The following is a 15,639-nucleotide window of genomic DNA, read 5'->3' on the forward strand; positions in this document are numbered from 1 at the left end:
GCATCAGTTCACACCATGAGGAGAGCCAAACCTCCCCACATAACACCAGCTGCCTGAGCAGGCCCTTGGACTCCACGTTTGCAGTGGGTAGGGAAAAGAAGGCCTGTCCAGAAAACAGGAGCATGGAGCTCCGTAGACCTGAAACAGCCCCAAGTCTGCCTTTTACTAATTACATATAATGGATACATCATTTGTTTTCTCTGAATCTAGGTTCCCTTATCTCCAAAATGAAACTCACGGACCTGTCTGCCTCTCACAGGGTAGTTATGAGAATGAAACAAGATGTTGTGTGTGAAAGCACTTGGCAACCTGTGGTTCTGCTTAATACCGACTGCTACATGGCTCTGAAATCACACACTGAGGGGCATACGAGGCACAAGATGAAGCAAAAACTGCCTTTAATCCTCTGTAGTTTGGCTTCTCAGTTGTACGAGAATTCCCTAGGGTACTGGTTTAAAATACAGATTTCAAGGTTTTGCACCATAAGTTTCTAGTTTATTTGGCCCATGGTGGAGCCTGAAATCTGCATTTTAAACAAACATACAGGTGATTGGTTAGAGCTGGTTGGTCCCTTGGGCCACATTTTGAAAACTGCTGTTCTGCCCCTTAAGAGGCCAGATCACTGGGGATGGGTGTGTTTTGGGGGATTACTAAGAGCGAATAATGTGGAAAATCATATATTGTAGGCTGGAAACTTTGATACCTCTACTGTACTCTAAAATTTGGAAAGTTTATAACAAGTTGAATAGGGCAAAAAAGTTTTCTTTGCCCAAGTAAGGCACAGTTTTTAAAGGTGAGTGAATGAAATAAATAGATGAAGGAAGAAAGTCAGATAAGATCAACAGATTCATTCTCAGTAGAGTCTTTAAGCTCTCAGCTGCAAGTATCATAACTTGCTTTGATAAGTTTTGTAAGTTAGTGAACAAAAGATAATTTAAGTTTAAGTTGAGCAGAAAATAATTTATTGCTTTTGAAATGCTGGCTGCCTTGTACAGGATTATCTCAATCTTTATCTCCAGTTCATGAAACCCAAGGCTACCTATTGACAAGGGGAAAAAAAGCTTTTCTGAGGTACATGAAGAGATTCAGGCATTTTAAGGTTCTCAATCATGTCACCTTTTCTCGCTTAGGTTTTAAGTCGAAGGATTCCTTTTGAGTTTGCACATTTTGTTGAAATTAAGTGGAGGGCCTTTCCAAATTGTCAGCTTTTATTTCTTGCCCATTCAAGCTTCCATTTAGAATTGGTATAAAATTAGATCTGCAGTAGAACTATAGCTGTAATTTTAAAATCACTATGGATTTTGATTGTGCAAGTGGCATGCTTATGGCTAGTGGAAGCTAACAACAAAACAGTGTCACATATAATAACCTCATGAGTGTTAAGAGTTAATCTTACCAGGCTTTTTTTATTCCAATGTTTATGAAACTTTTAAATCACCAAAGTCAGCCACATCTCAGCCTGTATAAAATTCTCTAGCTCTTAGGCTTTTTTCTTTTTTCATTCAGGTCTCAGTTCATATATTAAATGTGGTTCTAAGGGTTCATCAAACTACCCCATGCAAAGGAACCCCTTTCATCTCTATCACTTTATTTGGCTTCATTTTCAAAGCACTGTCTGAATTGTCAAGCACTTCATTTCATGTAGCACTGTCTGAAATTTTCTTATCTGTGTATGCATTTATTTACTGTCTTCCTCTTCCCATGGAATGCAAAGGTTATCAGAGCAAGGACTTTTGCCTATTTAGGTTGTTGCTCTTTCTAGGACCTGAAGGTATACCTGGAGCACAGAGAGAAAATTAATAAATATTTACTGCATATATGAAGAGGAGGAGTTAATATAATAGGCACAGTTTTCTCAGAGCTCTGTATTCTGTCCTTTGCCTATTACTGAAATCTGATGGAGGAAGATTGGAGGGGCTTAAATGGATCTCACGGCTCTTACACATTGCTTAACTAAATGGCTTCCACAATTCCTCTCTCTCGTAATGCTCTGTGGCTTCACACCTCGAGCCAGGTGTCTGCTCAATTGTGATTTATGCAAGCCAGTTCCAAGTAGCAGTGAAATAGTGACTGAATAATAAAGGGTCACAGACACATCTGTGAGGCCAGGGTCAGGGGGAAATGGTCTGTGCCTTTTCATTTCCCTCTCTTTCCTCCACTTTTCTTAGCTAGGAGGTATCCTTATGTCACCTTCTGCCTGAAACCTGTATACTAATGTTGCCCCAATCCTCCCATCTTTCCAACATGATAGTTTCCCACCTGGTGTCTGAGCAGTATTTTGGAAGAAAACACTCTTATTTCCAATTCCAAAACAAAAATAGCCAGTGATGTATGTTGCAGAGAGAAAAGGAAAATAGGCAAGGACAGGATTTGAGATGGAGGCAAGAGAACATTGTTTTAGAAAGGCGGGGATTTGGCACCCAAATCAGATGTTCTGCCTTCTCCATCCAACTCCAGAAAGACCTGAAGAACTCTCATCTTTGAGTGGCAGGATCAACTTCCATGCCCTGAAATTTCCATTTGGTCCTCACTTATTCAACGTGGAGCAGAAACCAGTGCATTTTTGTCAGTATAGGCTAGCATCACAGAAGTGCAAAAAAAAAAAAAAAATGACAGTAGACTATAGCTCATTTTGATTAGTGGACATTTTTACGATAGACCCTTAATTATTCAGTCACTATTTCACTGCTACTTGGAACTGACCCTGTTTGTCTTACTCATCCAGGTTGCATGCCTTCCCCTTACTTATAAACTCTCCATCTAGTGGTTTTCCCAGATGCTAAATTCGCCACCTCCCCCCCGGCCCCGGCCCCAAGTAATAAACAACTAATTAAAAATAGAGGAAATTTTGGCAAGTGCTGTCTACAGCCTATTTTAGAAAACACACACCATAATATTATTTAAGCGGCGTCTGAAGCTCTTTAGTGAGGGTTATAACTATGTGGTGGAACGACTTCAGGGCTCACAGCATGGAGCATCGGCAGTGACATCTGGAGTCTTTCATTATGCAGTTGCTGGTGCTGCACAGCCTCCCACTCACCTTGGTACCTGCACACACTGCTGTTTCTCCTGCAGCCCCTTGTGTGGCTGCATCTGTATGGTGGGAAAGCTAAAAATGCCTACCGAGATGTCAATGTAGACTGACATTAGTTCATAATCCTTGCAAGATGCACATGTGTGTTAAAAAAAAAAATCCCAAAGAACTAACATCCCAAATGATTCAGGTTTCTGTAGGAACTAGAAGCAGAGAAGTAAGCTCAAGATCAAAACCAAATAGTGCCCCCAAATTATTTTTGAGGTCTTGTACCCTTAGAATCGGAGAAACTCTCCTTCTTTTTCTTGCCTATTAATTCACCCTAAGTATTAGTTTAAAAATATGTTTGCTGTGTTGTCATGTATCCAACTAGTTGATAAAACTACAAGATTTTAATAAACATAAATTTTTATTATTTTGCAGTTATATTGAAATAGAACACTAGTGAAAGAATTTTAGTTACTCATTTTTTTCAGAGAAAAGGTATTTTAATACGAACATTGTATATTTGGACACAGAAACTGCTATACACAACAAGAAACCATGATTTGATCAATTATGACATTATTATCTCTTCTAAAAACACAGAAATTACATTATTAAGCAATTACAAGAGGAAAAAGGAAGCCTGTAAAGTCCTATTCAATTTACTTTTTTAAGGAAAATGATGTTTATTTGACTCTGGTCACGGTTCCATTGTGTCTACTTTCTTTGTAAGTTCAGCTTCAGTGCTACCTAATTCTCTCTTTGCTTCTTCAATTTTCACTTGAGCAAGAGATGGATTCAGCATTAAATCTAAATAGAACTCCATTTTTTTCTTCAAAGGTATGGTCTATTGTTTTAACTCTGCCAGTTTCTCTGATACCGCTACTAGGGACTGATGAAATGGAGAAGCATCCATGCCTCTGGCTGAAAGTGACTCCTCTGCAGCTTTGATTTCAAATCTGAACTCCACTGACTTTGTTTTTAGAACATCCCTGTTCTGAAGATGACCGTCGACTTTGACCCTTTCCAAAGACAAATGAAACTCTACTTTCTTGAGATCCTCTTTTTGACATTTTTCCAATATTAATGTTGCAGTTAGTTTTTTTTCAAGATTTTCCCATTCAATCTTGATTTCTTCAGTTTGGGATTTTGTTTGAAAGATCAGATGTCGAATTATTCACTGCAGGGATAAACCTAGCTAGTGAGGTATCTTTAGTTTCAAGGGCGATGTGCTGTCAACCAAAGCATTCAGATACCTGGAACCAGTGCTGGAGAGATTGGCAGGGGAAAAGTTCACACTCTCCATGAGAAGGTCTTGAAGAGGCTTGGCTTCTGATTTATATTCACTTGCTTTCTGCCTGTTTCAAGTCATGTATTACCAGGTAGACATCCCTGTCCTGGAGCTTGTTGCATTCTAAAAGGTGGTGTAAAATCTCTAACTCATAGGTTCACCTCATACTATGGGTATGAGATTTTGAGTATGGGTATGAGGTAAATGGGATTACTCCATTTTTTTTTTTTTTAATCACACAGCAACCTGCACCTCTTTCTCCTCCTGGGGCTCCATAGCTGCCACTCCTGCCACTTCACACGGAACTCCTCAAGGAAGAAGTGCCCTGCAAGCCCCTTATTTACTAATTTTCATTTCAAGAATTTTATTTTATTATCTTCAAATTTTATTTTATCTAAATCTTATCATCCACAAAAAAAGAGTTTCTCAATATTTCACGGTGTACAGACATGGTCAGTTAGCTTCAGGTAACAAAATAATCTTCAAAACTGTAACAGTAAAAAGTTTCAAAACCATTTGGTTGATATGATTTATTAAAGGATTTAGTTATTCATTGGAGATGTTGATACCTTAGAGCTGTGGTAACTATCCAATATGGTAACTACTGAACTCTTCAAATGTAGCTAGTCTGAATTAATATGTGCTATAAGTGTGAAATACACAGCAAATTTATTTTAAAGACTTACAACAAAAAAGGAAATAGTTCATTTATAAATTCTTATACTGATTGCATGCTGCAATAATATTTTGAATATACTGTGGTGAATGAAATATATTATTAAAATTAATTTCACCTGTTTACATCTACTTTTAAAAATACCTCTTCCAAAAAAGTTAGTCTATTTCCATCACATAGCACTACTTTAGAGAAACAAAAGTTTCTGGTTACTCTACAGGGAAACAGTTAAAATATAATGTTGCCAAGGAAGACAGAAATCCAACAGGCAGTTTAGATGTTCTGCCAGAGAGCCTGATCATTGTTTCTCCAGAATCTACTGCAAAGACACCTCCTGAAAAGAAGAGGCCGTTTAATAGCACATGCTGATTCAAACCTGGGTCCCTCTTCTGCAAGATCAACCATATCAGTTAGTGCTATCTAGAAGTAGTTAATAGATCTTAAATTACTGGAACTAAAGGATACAAATGAACTAACATGTGCAGGAGAGGGAGACATTTCAGTGCCCTCTGAAGCTTGTCTGTGATAAAGCCCACTGTCCCTTTCTAACTGAAGCCTTTCCCTTTAGCAACATTGTTGTCCAAAGTTGGAAGGCCTTCCAGTACTGTATTTTATTTTATTTTATTTTATTTTTTTGAGATGGAGTTTCGCTCTTGTTGCCCAGGCTGGAGTGCAATGGTGCGACCTTGGCTCACTGCAACCTCTGCCTCCCGGATTCAAGTGATTCTCCTGCCTCAGCCTCCCGAGTAGCTGAGATTACAGGTGCCTGCTACCACACCTGGCTAATTTTGTGTTTTTAGTAGAGACGGGGTTTCACCACGTTGGCCAGGCTGGTCTCAAACTCCTGACCTCAGTTGATCCACCCGCCTCGGCCTCCCAAAGTGTGGGGATTACAGGTATGAGCCACTGTGTCTGGCCAGTACTACGTTTTAGATACATTAATTCATTGGATTACGTTTTAGGCCCTTAGACACAAGTGAATGTGGTCTCTGGACTTTTGTCTTTCTGAGAATTTTTTGTTTTTCTGTGAAACCTAACCATCTGGTTCGTGAATATTCCAGAATAGGAAATATTAATATAAAAGTGATTCTGTTTATATGAGTCTTCACTTTTGATGCAAGAAATAAGACCACAAGTTTATGGGAATGTGTTTTTAAAAGAATCCTGCTAACATATGTACATTTCATCTCTTAACCCTTTCTGACCTGTATATTTTTATTTGTTCCAAGTGACTCAATCCCAACGTGTCAGTAACGACCTCCCATACATACCAAGAAGCTTCTGCCATCTGGTGGTATATGTGGAGGACGTGGTAGTCAAGATCCGCAGAAGGATCAAATCCCCCAGTCCAGATCCCAGCTTCCAGATCTGTTTTCTCAAAAAGCTTGAAAGATGGAATGGAGTATAACAACTTGACACCATCATCAGTTCAGCTAATGGTTGTTTCTCTTGCTTCCCAGAAAGTTGGTTTGTTTTGTCTTTTTATACCATAGTAATGACATCACTTGACTTGAACATTTCCCTGCACTCATTTTTAATTATTTATTTATAATTTTTTATTTTTAATGTTTGTGGGTACATAGTAGGTGTATATAGTTATAGGGTACATGACATGTTTGGATACAGGCATGCGGTGTGTGATAATCACATCATGGAGAATGGGCTATCCATCCCCTTGAGCCTGCACTCATTTTAATTAGCAGTCATTTTCTTTTTACAGAAATAATCTGGCGTTAACACCACAGTTTTAATAAAATTTAGACTAAAATTCTCAATGAATTACACAAGTAAAATAAGGATCTAACGAAATCTGTGGCATGATTTCACTATCCTTTGAAGCTGATTTTGAAAAGTTGTCTCTCAGTTTAATGTTGAAAGCTGGTCTTCATACATCTCATAAGTGTTTGTAGTATTCATGTAACCTCAAGCATAGGCAACATTTTCCTATTTCATGTTATTTCACCTGCTCTATTAGACCCTCAGACAAATTATATATGGTGAACAGTTTTCCCTTTAAAATATGTTTGTATTATCTATAATCAATTTTTTAAAAATCGTTTTGTCAATTAGTGCATATTTCATGAGTATCTATGATGTTACCAAGCCCTCTGGGAAATGTTGGGGATAAATTGATAAATAAGATAACAGTCTAATCCTTATGGAATGTACACAGAAAATAGACAGTGTTTGACTTTTCTGAGGCCTTTTTTTGTTCTGAAAAAATAGGAATCAAAATGTTTGCATAGTTTCAATATGTTATAGACATTTTAAGTGGCGTATAAGTGATTTCAGAAGAAGAAAAGCCTACCTCTGTAACTAGTCTTCTCAATAACATCTACACAGTCTTTCACTGTAATCCAAGAGTATTGAGACTAATTGGAGCATTTCTTGACCCTCCAATAATAGGAGACATTCAAACATGGTATTAACATAATCTGCCATCATAGAGAACAGCTGAATTAATGTGATATGAATATCATGATCAACCTTGATGGAATAAACATCTTTGTACAGCTGCACAGTGAGATGGGGATGAAAGCCCTTTTTCTGTGTCAAGCTTCCAAAAATGGTTAATTAATCTGAATACTTTAGGTAAATTAAAAAAAAGAATGGAATGAAGAAGGATGTGAATAATCTAGATAATTAAACTCTACTGTGCACCTTCTTTGAAAGTTAGTCTAGGGTTTATGCCATAGGATTATGTAAGAATCTGTTAAGAGAGCTTATTGTTTAATTGTTCTGGTCTATATAACAGTGTTAACTAAAACATAACCTGTATTCAGTGGAATTTGGTTTGAAGTGGGTTTATCTCCGACCCCTATCTACTAAAATGCTCCATGCATCTTAGTTACCTGTAAGAAAGTCCCGTAGTAAAGCTCTGAGAGCCCCCAGACACCAGCACTTCTGTTTGGGATCTGTTCCAGCTCCTGCTAGAACTTGCCATGTGGTTTTATTCAAGACACCATCTACCTGAGCTCGAATTTCTCTATCTATAAAACAAGGGAGTGGGCCCCAAATTCTGATTTTACCAAAATCAGAATACAATAAGAAGGAAACTGAAGGTTTACAAATATCATTTTTGGTGTGTCTTCATTGACTGAGTGTTAATTATACTGCCATTTCACTGCAGCATTTCTGTTGTAAAGACTTCTGTTCCAGTCAGTCAGAGTCAATCAGTGTTGAGGTTAACTTTCTCTGGCTGTATTGATTTGGTGAAAGTTATCCCCAAAGCTGGAGGAAGCAAATAAATTCCTTCTATCAACTTAAATTGTAGCGATGCCTGTCACAATTTAGGGGCACTTCTTGCTATTTGCCTTTCTGGAGTTGTTTTGATTCCAGGAGTACAGAGACTTAACTCCAGCTTTGAAGGGGAGGGTTGGAGACGATTAGAGGGAGATACCTCTGAGCCCAAGGAAGCAGCATCAAGGACAGAGTGGGGAAGAAAACCAAGTGTCACTTATTGAAAAGCAAAGGCTGTGATCTGCAGTTTCTGGTTTGTTCTGATAGAAGACTTTGGAACCCAAACCATCTGGACACATTTCAGGGACAATAAAGAATTGAAAAAGGTTTTACAAATAGAAGGAAGGTGGATAGGTTATCAGGGGAAAATATGAGTCACAACCTAGTGAACTAGTTTAGAGGAACCAGGCTCCCAGCACACAGGAGGCCCTGACCAGATTAAAAAGATAACTCATTTGTCACATTTGTCTTCCTGGTCATATTCAAAAAGCTTCACCTGTATTAGGTTAATTAATTCTCATGACAACCACTACAGGTAGGTCTTTACTCTCCTTATTTAATACATGAGAAGATGGATTTATAAAGAAGTTAGGTGCCCCAAATCACAGTTGTGAAGCATCAGACCCACTGAGGCTGGCCCCAAAGACAGGCTCTCATTGGTACAAATGTCCTTTCTGGCTCCAGCTTTCTTAGTTCCCTCATGATCACCCCTTTCTTTCATGTCCCCCCAGATGCTTGAGTGCTTCCTGATCAGTATATAAGCATGTGTTCATTAGTTAAGAGTGCTTATGCTGGTAGGTAGCTTATCTACAAATCGTTACTAGAGACAGAATTAGGAGCCATGCCTCCTCCTCATTTCTCTACTCACTCTGCTCTTCTGTTTACATCAATCAAATCTCTATAATGTTCATATTAGTAAATTACTTAAACATAAGCTATTTTACAAATATATGCTAAGTTCTTAAATATCTTCATTCTGCCTCATGCATGCTTGGCTTTCTGTGCTAGTGTCTCAGTCAAAGCTATGGAATTGGATAGTTCGGGTAGAAAACTTCTCCAATTATCTATATGTTCAGAAAACTGGGAAAACATCCTCGAAGAAGAAGCACACATTAAGTGCCTTTTTCCTGACAGATTTTAGCCTACCACAGGATTTCAACCTTTTGTGCTTGGGGAAGTACTTTCTTCAACAACAAAAAAGATAACATTATGGTTCTGTGGTACATTGTGATGTCTCTCAAACCTTCTTCATAAGCCTGAGATGGCTTTTAACAAATGGTTTCTGCTCAGAGATATGGGGTTTTTTTTTTTCATTGAACAAGGAATGGAAAATATGCTAATTATAATTGAATAATGGACTCAAAATTTAGATTAACCCTACCTGATCACACTAACAAGATACTGTGAGTCTGCATTCATTTGTTTGGTCAACACATCATGTTGAGCATTGCAGTAGGCAGATTGATATGGCGGTCCCCATGACCCCCACCTCCTGGTGTTCAAATGTGAATGGGGCCTGTGACTTCCTTAAAAACAACAGAGTAGGGCAAAGGCAGTGGGATGTACTTGGTTATATCACATAACATCGCAGTGCCCCTCCTGCTGGAGCCTCTCCTTGCTGGCTTTGAAGATGCCAGCTGCCATGCTGTGGGCTGCCCGTGTTGGGAGCCCACCTAGCCAGGAGCTGAGGGTGGCCTCTTAGAGCTGAGGGAAGCCTCCAGCCAACAGCTAGTGAGAAATAGAAGTCCTCAAGATCACATACATTAGGAACTGAATTCCACCAACAAAAGCAGATCCTTTCCCAGTCAAGCCCCATAGGAGACCTCAGCACCAACCAACAGACACCTTTATAGCAGCCTGGTGAGACACTAGTGGGAGACCCAGTGAAGCCGTGTCCAGACTCCTGACTCGCAGAAGCTGTGAGATGCCAGGCCTCTGTTGTTTTAAGTCACTGAGTTTGTGGTAATTTGTTATATAGAAACAGGAAACTAATACAAACACCCTCAGTATTCCAGACACATTTTGAGGAATTAGAAATGGAGCAGTGAACAAAATGAAGTCCCTGTTCTGAGGAGCTTGTATTTCAATAAATCTAAAACATAGACATTTTAGAAGCTTTAATTCATCTCAATTATAATTTCAAAGTAAAAACCTCAGTGGTCCCAAAATGGGAAAGAAAAATTTACTTAAAATATTTATCTTTAACTTTTATTATTATTTTTTGAGACAGAGTCTCATTCTGTCACCCAGGCTGGAGTGCAGTGGCGCAATCACAGCTCACAGCAGCCTTGACCTCCTGGGCTCGGGTGATCCTCCCACCTCAGCCTCCTAAGTAGCTGAGACTACAGGCGTGTGTGACCATGCCCAGGTTATTTTTGTATTTTTTGTAGAGACAGGGTCTCACTTTATTGCCCAGGCTGGTCTTGAACGCTTGGGCTCAAGTGATCTTTCTGCCTCGGCTTCTCAAAGTGCTGGGATTGCGGGCATGAGCCACTGCACCCAGAAAAATGAGCATTTCTTTTCTGGTCCAAAGGAGGAAAAATAATGCTGGACATATCTCAGCATTGACTTACCAGGTGATCTTATTCAAGGAAAGAATGGGAGGACAGGGGTTGTCAGCTGTAGAACACGAGTTCTCCATGGGCTGAAGCTTTAGAATCAGAACTTTGCAGTCCCATGATAATGCAGTCATACAGTATATGTCACTATTTCAAAAAAACAAAAAAAGATACTGAAAAGCTTAAATACATAACTGCCAAAAGTCACCAAAATAAGAAAAGCAATTTCAAAATCAGCTTATTGATTTGATGTCTATAGAAAGACCATTGTCTAAAAGAAAACCTAGGATTCATTCAGCATTTTCAGAAGATCCAAGTCACATTCATGAACAACATGTATGTTAGTTCTAGTGTCCAGACAAGACAGCTAAGAAGGGCTTGAATTTCCACACAAGCTACCTGGCTTTATAAGTAGCCCCAGAATGCCCAGGCACACGGGCCACAGAATGCCCAGAATACACAGGCCACAGTCCACCCTAGGCCCAGTGTCCAGCAAATTTGAACTGCCAGTCACTTGGGGGACCAGGAGCCTGTACTGTATTTGGGAAACCACAAATCTAAGGCCACATTCTATAGAATAGACTTAAAGGTTTTCTTGAAATTAATATGTAATCAATCACACTCAGAATATATTTGGGCAGCTTATATGTGCAATGTGTTACATGCAGCTAAATGACTCTAACATTTCTATTGCAGTGTACAGAAGGTGTTCATAGAGCTAGCTCTTGTTGAATTGCAGTTATGGTTGTTAATAACATGTGTTGAGCACTAGTTCTGTCTAGACATTGTGCAGAGCACTTTGATATGTTTTTAATTTTATTTTCTTAAAAGGATTATTGTCCCCATTGAATAGATGAGACTAAACCTTAGAAAGCCTAAGACACATACGCAAGATCCAACAATGAGAAAATGTTGGGGTTACAATTTTAATTCAGGCAGTCTGGTTGCAGAACTGGTGCCCTTGACCACTATGCATGGCACCTCCTGTTAATGTGACAAGCACAGTGTCAGATGCTGTGTTCTTTCATTTGTTCTTTATAACAACCCTGCAAAAGGTATTTGGGGGTCATGGGATGAGCCTTGAAAAACTCTTTCAAGTAATTAGTTTAAGAAAGAGGCAAGATATCGACATGCATCTTCTGATGCCATAATCACTTTTTACATAACCAGGCTAACTGGGGGCTCTAAGGGCTATTGTTCTAAGTAGGAAACCATTGTGTGTTAATATTTATCAAATATTTAGAAGATCAATCTACTTCCAAGACCTTCCCCATCAGTTTGATAATGCCTAAAATTCTAAAAGCTCATGCCAAATTTCTTTACCTTAAAGCTTTGAAATTATTCCTAGTCATTTACCCTTATCAGTCATGTATACTTTAGTAAGAATAAGTTTATCTCACTCATTCATGAAAGCAGATTTTTATGGAGAAGAGGATGCAAAAACTTGAGGATTGCAAATGCTGAATCTTCTTTAGAGAAGGAGGTCACTAGGAGTGAAGAAAAGGGCAGGTGATATTTAGCCTAATGGCTATCAGAGATATTAAGAACACTTTCTGGAGGTCTCAAATTTGATTTTTTTCTGTATGACTAATCATATTTTCTATCATAGACAACCTTGTGTATAACCTAGAAATGATAGAAAGTATATGATCCAAAAGCAAGGTACCATCAGTTCTACTCTGTACTTCTTTTGAAAATTGGAAATTGTCCCAACACATTTTGATACATTAGAGAACAATTTGAGCATAATGAAAATGTCTTGTTTTTTTAATGCATGATTTTTATCCATGATAACACTAGGTGAATGCAGAAAACTGCATCCAGATGAACAGAGCTGTGTAGGAATGTGCAAATTGCACACAGGCTCACACCTCAAACATCTGCCAGCTACCTCTGCTCACCATGTGCTTTGAGCCTCACCCATCCACATCTGGTGTTAGAACTTTCCTTCTGACTTCAGATAACTCTCCTTCCACACTTCATAATGACTTACTAACTGCAGCCTTTTGACACTCACTTCTGCAAGCAAACTCCAGGTCTGTTTTCAAGATAAAATATAGTATTTATTGTAGTATTTATGTATTTCTTAACAATTTAGCATGTGTAAAACTGTGTTATTTTTATTAGATTAAAAAAAATGTTTCCCTGATAAGTTTTTTTTGGCTTTTTGTTTTTTTTCTTTGAGACAGAGTCTTGCTCTGTCGCCCAGGCTGGAGTGCAGTGGTGGGATCTCAGCCCACTGCAACCTCCACCTCCCAGGTTCAAACGATTCTCCTGCCTCAGCCTCCTGAGTAGCTGGGACTACAGGTGTGTGTCACCATGCCTGGCTAATTTTTGTATTTTTAGTAGAAACAGGGTTTTGGCATGTTGCCCAGGCTGCTCTCAAACTCCTGGCCTCATGTGATCTGCCCGCCTTGACCACCCAAAGTGCTGGGATTACAGGCGTGAGCCATCACGTCTGGTCACTGATGAAGCTTTTAGCATCCATTTTTCTGATGAGTCCTGTAGGATTTTTTGCCCAGTGATTTTTAGGAATGTGTGTGTACATGTGTGACTTTATTGCAGAACTGACTTTATTGTCACTTATTATGCAGATTTCTCCTGTTAGGGGGTCTGTGTGTGTGTGTGTGTGTGTGTGTGTGTGTGTGTGATGCACTTAAAGGGGTAGCTGATAATTATTTGAAGTACTTCTTTTCACAGTGGTTTAGCAGGTTAGCAGATTTTTCCCAAGAAAAAAGAGCTAACCATGCATCAAAATAACACTTTTCTGGAGCATTTCTAGAGGATAGCTCCAAGGAATGATGCCCACTTCATCCTTTATTAAGGTTGGTATCTCAGGAGAACTTACGCTGATAAACATGTGTTGCCCCAGTACCACGGGAAAGCAGCTTCCAGCATGCCCCATTTCATTCTTATATCTAGCTAAATTTCTTTTAGGGTCAACATTTGGGAATAGGCCGAGCCCACCTCCTTGCACACATCTGCTGCTGAATAACATCCAAATGAGAGCCTCACTCTGAGGTTAAGGCCTTGGCCTGGTGACCATGCCAGCTCTCTCTTCTTACCTTTATAAAGTCCTGTATGCCTCCCTTCCTCCACATCAAATCTTCAGAAGTATATGTGTGCTTTTTGAACTATGTGCAGCCCGAGAATTTATGAAAGCTACAAATATAACGTACTTAACATTTTAGGCACTAAATAAATGCTAATATAACTGAGGAGTGTCAAACCAATTGTTAGGAAGTGAATGCAAGACAGTGACACCACAGACAAAAAAAGAAGACATTTGAAGCATTCGTGTCACACAATAGTCTTGATGTAGGGGAAAGCCAGGTATGGTTAAGTCTCAGAAATCCATGTCTTCTGAAGACTAAATTGAACTCATTCTCAAAGAAAAACTAAAGAGAAGACTCAGTGTTAACAATGGGAAGAGTCCTAGTAGCAGGAGAAATAGCCCCCACAGTGTCTGGTAACTCCTTATTGAGAGGCACTGATGTCACCTGAAGTTAATCCCAACTCCGCTTCCATCAGTCAGGTAAGCTCGCCCCTTATGGGAGTCTATGCTTTCTAGAAACTCCACACTTAACCATCTGTTCTCTCATTCTCTCTTTGTTTTACACAGTATCTCAATGAAAAATGAACTTCTCTTCCAGAATTTCCAAAATAATAATAATACCTATAACCCAACAGTCAGCCTTATTGGTCTGGCCTGAGTCTTTTGCCAGCCCTGGGCTAGTCATGATGACTGGCGTGGCTGGGAAAATGTGATGCTCTGATTGGCTATGCCTGATTCACATGCTCAGTTTGGAGCCAGGGAAGGAATCAGTTTCACTTGGATCACATGAATTGAGAATAGAAGATAAGCAGTTTCTCAAGGAAAATTGGGGTGCTGTCACTAGAAGGGCAATGGGTTCTGGGTAAGCAAGAACAACACATGGCCCCTTTAAGAACCTCCTAAGCCAGGCTCTGTGCTAGGCACTGAGCCTGTGAGAGTGAGCATGAAACAGAGCCAATGCCTTCCTCCAGTTTGTAGTGATTTGGATATTAATTCAGTAAGCACACAGGTAAGGAAACTGAGCCTAGAGAGATGAAGTCGCATTTTTCAATGTTGCACAGCTAGTTAGAGCCAACACAGTGTCTAGAAACTCTAAAATCATGGCCAATATTAAGATGCCATCTTGCCTTACTCATATAGCAAGCAGACCTATTTGAAGCATGGTTGTCTGTTAAGCACACAATTGTGTAGGATATTACTGTTATAACCAGTTGTATGCTGGAATTGACTCACACCAGCTGGTGCAAAATTATTGGGTACATCTCTTTCCTACTTAACATTCAGTGAAATAATGTTGGTAGCTTGAGATCAGCTATGGTGGTATTTACACTGTAGAAATTGGCAACCATCACCATGAACTGATTGTTACACCTTTACCAACATACCACCAGTTACCATGGTTATAGGAATTTAGTCTTCAAGCAAATTTTTTTTTCTTTTCTAGAGTATTTAATAAAATTCACATAATTATTGATACAGATGGATAGATGTGACAGGTCAGGAAGTTCTTAAACCATAGAATTTTTGTCTCTTTTTTCTTCCATTCTACTCCAAATCCCAAGGTCTTCAATCTTATATGTTTAGTACAATTTATATTTTATTTTCGTATTTGGTGCATGTTGATCAAAGTGAAACCACAGATGAGAGGGGACTACTGTACCACAAACTGAGCAGCTTAAACAGCAGAAATTTATTGCCTTTCAATTCTGGAGGCAAGAAGTCCTAGATCAAGGTGTCAGCAGGGTGTCTCTATTACTAAGGCATCTGTAGGTAACATGTATGAATCTTCAGCATCAGACT

The 15,639-nt window shown here is 39.2% G+C and overlaps 1 protein-coding gene and 1 pseudogene across 1 annotated transcript in view; one reads left to right on the plus strand and one right to left on the minus strand.

Moving 5' to 3' along the window:
* Nucleotides 1-15,639, plus strand: part of KCNB2 (potassium voltage-gated channel subfamily B member 2) — a 397,881-nt gene that overhangs the window by 80,337 nt on the left and 301,905 nt on the right. The window lies entirely within an intron of this gene.
* Nucleotides 3,720-4,586, minus strand: LOC129135805 (HAUS augmin-like complex subunit 1; annotated as a pseudogene).

Source organism: Pan troglodytes, chromosome 7 (assembly GCF_028858775.2).
Source record: "Pan troglodytes isolate AG18354 chromosome 7, NHGRI_mPanTro3-v2.0_pri, whole genome shotgun sequence".
Lineage (NCBI taxonomy): Eukaryota > Metazoa > Chordata > Mammalia > Primates > Hominidae > Pan > Pan troglodytes.